This window comes from Alosa sapidissima, chromosome 5 (assembly GCF_018492685.1).
Source record: "Alosa sapidissima isolate fAloSap1 chromosome 5, fAloSap1.pri, whole genome shotgun sequence".
Taxonomy (NCBI): domain Eukaryota; kingdom Metazoa; phylum Chordata; class Actinopteri; order Clupeiformes; family Clupeidae; genus Alosa; species Alosa sapidissima.
In genome coordinates this window covers 23,054,994-23,062,493 of record NC_055961.1, presented here as the reverse complement: position 1 = coordinate 23,062,493, position 7,500 = coordinate 23,054,994, and the positions used below count along the sequence as shown (strand labels likewise).

The 7,500-nt window shown below is 43.4% G+C and overlaps 1 protein-coding gene across 2 annotated transcripts in view; it reads right to left on the bottom strand.

The window, feature by feature from the left end:
• klf8 (Kruppel-like factor 8) overlaps window positions 1–7,500 on the bottom strand; it is a 43,370-nt gene that overhangs the window by 22,423 nt on the left and 13,447 nt on the right. Inside the window, exon 1 of one of the 2 annotated variants that reach the window (XM_042092312.1) lies at window positions 1–339. This exon is cut by the window's left edge and continues 83 nt beyond it. The exons of the other annotated variant lie outside the window; for it this stretch is intronic. The gene's annotated coding sequence lies outside the window, so the exon portion shown is untranslated. Of the gene's footprint in view, window positions 340–7,500 lie in introns of those variants that run through there. 2 annotated transcript variants of the gene reach the window in all.

Below are 7,500 nucleotides of genomic sequence, written 5' to 3'. Positions count from 1 at the left end.
ACATTAGAGCAGTCTGAGAGCCTATGTGGACGTGTGCTTGTGAAGACCAAGGGAGGGAGAGAGAGGGAGGGATAGAGAGAGAAAGGGCGGAGGACTGAAAGAGAGAAACAGGGAGGAGTAGTCAGCAATCTTGCCTGTCCCCTCCCTCTCTCTGGCAACTGGAGTCACACCCTGCTCTTTAAGGGCCAGAAGAGAGGGAGAGAGGGAGAGAGAGAGGACAGGAGAGAGGGAGAAAGGGAATGAGAAACAGAGAAAGAATGATAAAGAGAATGAGCAGAATAGAGGGGCAGACCATCACACTGACCAGCTACACTAAAAGCCAACCAGTCAGTGACTTTGCATGTGTGTGTGTGTGTGTGTGTGTGTGTGTGTGTGTGTGTGTGTGTGTGTGTGTGTGTGCGTGTGTAGATGCGGGGGTGGGGGCCACCCGTAGGGCTCATGTGACCCAGCTGCAGTGGATTCCATGCTGAGGTGTGGCCCCCCCAATCAGCCTGGGTGTGGCCCAGGCCAGGCTAGCGGCTGTGCCCATCCCCCAGCGACACACACACACACACACACACAAATAGGAACATAAATACACATTCGCACAGACACACACACACAAACAATCACTCACATAAAAATATACACAAACACATTAATACAAATTCACACACTCAATCACTGTCACATACACACATACTCTATCCTTCTCTTTTTCACTCTCTCGCACACACATATATACATACAGACCCTTTCTAACTCTCTCTCTCTCTCTTGCACACACACACACACACACACACACACACACACACACACACACACACACACACACACACACATACATGGCTATGCTCCTGCTATTGTGATGTGACTACAGTGAGTCTTCTATGCAGATGAACAAAGGTAGTTCAGAGCAGAGCAACGGTCACCCTCTGCTCTGTGTGGCCTGTGGAAGGAACAGCTACTGACGGTCAGACGGACGGATGGACTGACAGCACCACAGATGGCGGCCTCTGCTTTAGAACAGCCTCCAGAGGAAAAGAGAACCCAAAAGAGGATACCTGGGCCTCTGGCTATGCCACGGAGACATAAGGCCTTTTCCCACAGAGATCACGCTAAATTTGCGGGAAGAGGGGACGTCTTTTTGTGTGTGAAGGCGAGGTGAAAATTTGCCGACCTTCTGATCTGTTCACATGATGCGGCATTTTGGGGAGCCATGAGGCAGGATCAGCTATAGTAAATTAAATTGTGACGTGCAACAGGGGGCGTGTAGAGTGATAGTCGTAGGCCTTATGTGCGTGGACCTTTAGATACAGCAGGCGTGTGATTTCAAAAATCATGGCGGGAGAACCGACTGCACTTTGGTCAGCTTGCATTTGCTTTGCTGTTGCTATTAGAATGTTAAATTCTTGCGATAGATGTCTTCAGACAATAAAACGTAATTTGGAAGGGAAATTGAAGAGAAGAGTTGCCCCTTGCGTTGGCCGTACAATGTACTGTGCATACAATTTATTCATGAAATCATTCAATATTACAACAATAAAAATAGCTTGTGTACTGTCTTAATTGAAACATGCTTCGCACACAAATGAGCCTAGGGCAGTGTTTCTCAAAGTGTGGTCCGGGGACCACTGGTGGTCCGCAAGCTATCCCAAGTGGTCCGTGAGCAGACATGGTAAAATACGATATAGATGAGTTGTTTGCAGTATTAAACCAACTTGTATGTAAATCCAAACAGTTCTGCAACACTGCCCGTGTAAACTATGCCAGTTTAAATTATATTAATCCTCTGACACAATAAGCAAGGTGCAAAGCCAATAAGCAAGGTGGCTCATCGAGTAAGCCTATTGTGTAATATACTGTTGAAATGGGTCTACTCTTTTTTTTAAGCTAAGTGGTCCTTGGTCTGAAAAAGTTTGAGAAACACTGGCCTAGGGCAAAGAGAATGGACATCTCAACATAAGGATACATTAGAAGAAGATGATTAGTGTAAACTTTGTCACACGACGTGATAAGCAGTTCTTTAAAAATGCAATGTTCCATTCAGTCATAAATCATTCAAGCGTAGGCCTAGTGCTCGTCATGAAAAGAAAACAGCAGCTTAATATTTTCCAGGTGTTTAACAGTAGGCCTAGGCGCACTGTTAGCAGTTATGCCGAAGGCAGTGAGATTATTAGGCATGTCACTCAACATCGCAGTTCGGGTTGATAAGATTCAGTTAATGCGAGTATGGATCGTCTCAAAGTTTGGAACAACCAAACAGCAGTGTAGGCAAAGCAAATCCTAAATTTTAGGTTACCATAGCTGTCTTTTCTCTAGGCCTGGGCCTATCAGAAATCGCGACATAAGCACATTGGTTTCTTCACATTGGTTTCTTCGGTTTTAAATTTGCAAATATGCATGTCTCCAACTTTGCGGTTCCTAATGTGTTTTATTGTTCAATAAGTGTACATGATTTTACAACAGGCCAAATACAAAATAAATGTTACAAATATCGCCTAGATATCTGTAAGCATTACAATCAGAGGATATACATATAGGGCAGACAGACGCTCATGAGTTCATGCTTTGTTTTATCGCTGGATTTTAGGATAGCATATTATGGCAACTGATTGCATTCCAAGCTACAGTCAACTCTAGCAGGCATTGAATGACTGGAGACTTTGTGAATTTATAGATTGAAATTGCTGCTATTGCTGATTTTGATCAGTTAGATTTATTTGCAATCTCCTGTGGTGGGCTGGACATAGCATTGAAATGCCCGCTCAGATTCCCCTTTCCGCCTTGACCCATTCACACTGGTGGCGGAAAAAACTCGGCAAAATGTCTAGGCTTGGTAGTAAATTTGGCGAGACACTTTGTCCCGCCGTTCCGCCTAGGTCTATGTGAAAGGGACAGTCGTTCCGCGATTCTGGTACATAAAATCGCGGCGATTTTGCCAGTGTGAAAGGGCCTATAAGCTGTGCCTGGGGTTTTCGCTGACTGTGTGTGAGAGAGAGCAAGTTTCTGTTTGTTTGCCTGTGTGTGTGTGTGTGTGTGTGTGTGTGTGTGTGTGAGAGAGAGAGAGAGAGAGTGTGAGTGTGTGTTTGTCCTGGTACGTGTGGTTAAGTGTGTATTTATGTGCTATATGTTTTGTGTCTCTGTGTGTTTGTGTGTAGTAGTAGTGTGTGTGTGTGTGTGTGTGTGTGTGTGAGAGAGAGAGAGAGAGAGAGAGAGAGAGAGTGTATTCACCCCCCCTCTGGGGACCTCTTGCTGTGGGGAGTTCCAGGAATAAAAGAGGGTGGGGTGGGGTGGGTGTGACCCTGGCCCCTCTCTACCCCAGCAGGAAGTGACAAGAGGGGGAGTGGACGAGCGGCAGTCGTGCCTGAGATTAGTGAAGAGAGAAAGAGAGAGAGAGAGAGAGGGAGGGAGAAAGAGAGAGAGAGAGGGAGGAAGCAGAACTTCACTAATCTGGGTCAAAGCTCTCTCACAGTTCTCCCCCTCTCTCTCTACAGAAGAGGGGCATATAGAGTATAGTAATGGCTCTCGGTGCCTCCAATAAACCAAAGCAGACAAATCTGCAGAGGCTGTTTAATGCTCATGGTTTGCTTTGGAAACTCTATTTCTGAAATTGTCATCAAAGCCACTGAACATTTACAGTACAGTGATCTAATGCAAATTCCAAAATGTCTGCATACACACTACAGTACATACATGAACATCCAAAATACAATAATTTTGCTGCTGCAAACTATGAATATCTCTCTGTGTGCTGAGTTTCTCGCTGTGTGAATGCTATGGTTTTCACTGCCCCTTTATATTCATTCACTTCTCCATCTAAACCGTGGCGGCTATCTACCATGAAAGTGTTGCTGCTAATTAACCAGCTATGTTTCGCTGAGGCATGAAATAAACTCATTTTATCAGCAGGTCTAGTAGTTTTGTAAGTAACTTTGAATAAAATATTCTGTTAAATGAATACATTTATTTATATTTTGTATATTTATATTTCTGAATAATTTTATTTTGTCTTGACCATGAGAGAGAGTGCTTCAAAACTTGCCTGGTCATGCAAAGTCATTACACACAAGTATTTTGCTGCAAGATAGATATGATCATTGATCCCAAGAAAAATTATTTTCGCCCATTCGTAGTTAGTGGACACACACCCAGTGACCACACACAAACCAAGAGCAGTGGGCAGCCCCTGCTGCTGCGCCCAGCGAGTGATGTTCAACCACTCCCCCTGCTCACATTTTTTTCCTACCAGTCAGGGTTTGAAGTGGGCACCCTTCGGTCATAAGTCTGATTTCTTAACTAGTAGGACACAGCTGGCCCATCCTTCTGATAACATCTGCTGTATGCACACCGTGTCCAGGCCTAAACTTAACACCACTTTCCCCTTGCATGTGTGTGTGTGTGTGTGTGTGTGTGTGTGTGTGTGTGTGTGTGTGTGTGTGTGTGTGTGTGTGTGTGTGTGTGTGTGTGTGTGTGTTTGTCTACACCCTCCAAAGCTTTATCAAATGTATCGGAACTCCCCCTATTACCGTCGGCCCCGTATTTCCACCGTCTTGCGTGTATGTGTCACTTAATATCCATTTCTATACAAACCAAGACGGCGGACTCCTAAAGAAACACAACCACCCACACCATAGGTGTATCTAAATTAGCTATGTACCAAAAATGACATTTTACCGTGACTCGAAGAGCTGTAAACAGTGTTGTAAGGCTGCGTGTACACAACCGCTTGGAGCTCCAGTGGAATTTTAATTTCATGACGAGAATTTTCGGTCTAACCGTTCATGTGCTGTTAAAACGGCGTAAATAGGCGACCCATCAGGCCAGCCCTATAACTGCGAGCGTGGTAAACTAAATCGGATCTTTCAGGCAGTAAATGCTCCCGTTAAGAACCAAACCAGATTTTGTTCAAATCTACACACCTATGGCTACTGAAAAATGTAAGGTTCATTTAGCAAATGTTATTTTGAAGTGTTAAAAAACATCGTTGTTTTAGAATTTCTGAACAAAAGTGGGTGTTACGATAGTGGGTTAAAGTCTTAGTCACACTATTCAGCTGCCCTGTAGAAGGATCTACCCTGCCTTCAGTTACCAATTAAGAGACCCCCCCGCCCCCCAAGACAGCCTGGTGGGAAATGGGGTTATTGAACCCTGGAGGGGGTGACTGGGGTGCTAGATAAGTTAGCTGACACTGGAGCGTCGCACAGCCCTCCGGTAACACCATTTGGGCTGCGGTCTGCTGCAGTCAGCTGCCTTGCTCACTGGATGGTGACATATTCAGGCGAGTGTCATCACAGCACGGGAGTTTGTATGCTGGGAGGGAGGGATGCTTTGGAGAAGGCTGGAGCAGGAGGAGTCTGATCTGCACTGTAGCTCTGACCACTGTAGAACCCATACACTTTCACTAAGGGAGAACTCATAATCACATACATTTGGTGTGAATGTGTGTGTATGTGTGTGTGTGTGTGTGTGTGTGTGTGTGTGTGTGTGTGTGTGTGGTGTGTGTGTGTGTGTGTGTGTGTGTGTGTGTGTGTGTGTGTGTGTGTGTGTGTGTGTGTGTGTATTTGTGGGTGTGAGGATATTGGAACCCCCTGTCTGCTCTAACCCACTTTACCCTCACACCGTTGCTGACCCGACCGCATAAATCCCCACCCCACCCAACACGTGCAGCCCAATCTGCCATCCTCGCTCTGGTGTAGTGTTAATTTTGTCACCTATTTTTTATTTAGTCTTAGTCTTAGTCTTGTGACGAAATGTCCTTTTAAGTCTTTGTCGTATTTAGTCATTCAAATATCATTTTTGTTAGTCAAGTTTTAGTCAACTAAAAGTCTCGTAATTTATAGTCTAGTTTTAGTCAAAAGAAAACTAAAGCTATCTTAGTCTCAGTCAGTTTTAGTCAAAACATTTTAGTCTTTTTTTATAACAAATTATTTCTGATTACCATTTCAGTCAAATAGTGTTTCACACATCTCAATTTTCTAACAATATTGTGTGTCCACAGGGCTACTCGACTGTTATAATTACTCATTCTGATTTTTTTATCAGTCAGTACATGCACAGGTAAGTCGAGCTACAGTTATAGCTCGGCTGGGATTTGGCCATAGACAGTAAAAGATTTCACTGGACCACTGTCATGATCTTCGTAGACCAGTGTTTCACAAAGTGTGGTCCGGGGACCACTGGTGGTCCGCAAGCTATCCCAAGTGGTCCACGAGCAGACGTGGTAAAATATAATATAGATGAGTTGTTTGCAATATTGAACCAACTTGTATGTAAATTCAAACTGTTCTACAACACTGTCTATGTCAGATATGCCAGTTTAAATCATATTAATCCTCTGACACAATTAAACAAAGTGCAAAGACAATAAGCAAGGTGGTTCAGTGAGTATTGTGTAGGCTAATATACTGCTAGGTCTATTTTTTTTTTTAGCTAGGTGGTCCGTGCGTTTCTTTTTTATTGATTAGTTAAGTGGTCCTTCATCTGAAAAAGTTTGAGAAACACTGTCTTGGACCCAAGTATGAATGTTTTACTCCGCCACGCTAGATGGCGATATGCGCCCAAACGCAACACAAACTCTCAATCTTAGCTAACTTGCTAGCGAACTTTCCATATTAGCTTACTTGCTAGCAAACTTTGCATCATCAGTGTAACTAGTTAAATAGTTGACATTACTTGCTGAAAATTTTCGTATGGACATTCTGGGGGATGTTAATTTGTATATGTATGAGAGAAGCTTCAACTTCTGGGTATGTAGCATTGTGGCATAAAGCCTAACTCTGGCAGAAATCTCCGGTGTTCTTGTTCCATGTAGTTTCCTGCTGCAGCAACAGCACGTAGACTAGCCTACAGGAAAGCTGCTGCGCATGAACTCATTCGGAATATTTTGAAAAGGTAACAGCTATTCTGTCTTCTCATTTGGTAGACGAAAATGGAAGAGAAAGTTTATCTTAGTTTTTATTTAATGCAAAACATTTTAGTCTCGTCTTTTTTCGTCAACAATAATGCATCTTAAGATAGTCTTAGTCAGTGTTTCAGGACATTAGTGCAGTCTCGTCATCGTCTCGTCTTAGTCATGTAAAAAAAGGTTGTTGACGAACATTTTTCCTCTCGTCTCGTCTGACGAAATTAACACTACTCTGGTGACCTACTCATTATGATGATGTTTATCATTCTGAAGATTCTGCTGCTGCTTATTGTTGTTATTATTGTTATTGTTATTATTATTATTATTAATATTATTATTATCAAAACAGATGAAGTGAAGATTTCTCTCTAAAGGCCCATGAGAGAGGAAAGCGCAAAAACTGCAGACGCCAATGCCTACCCTTTCCTTCCCTTCGTCATCAGGTATGGAAATGGGTCAAAAGAGTTTTTTTCTCCACTTTCAATTTTGTTTTGTGTCATTTCTTCCATGCGATACAGGCTAGATCAAGCTGAAAGTCTTGAGTCACAAGCAAGCATGTGTGGTGCTGCCATCCTCCTCTCCTTTCTTCTCCTCTTCTCTTAACTCCTCTCCCC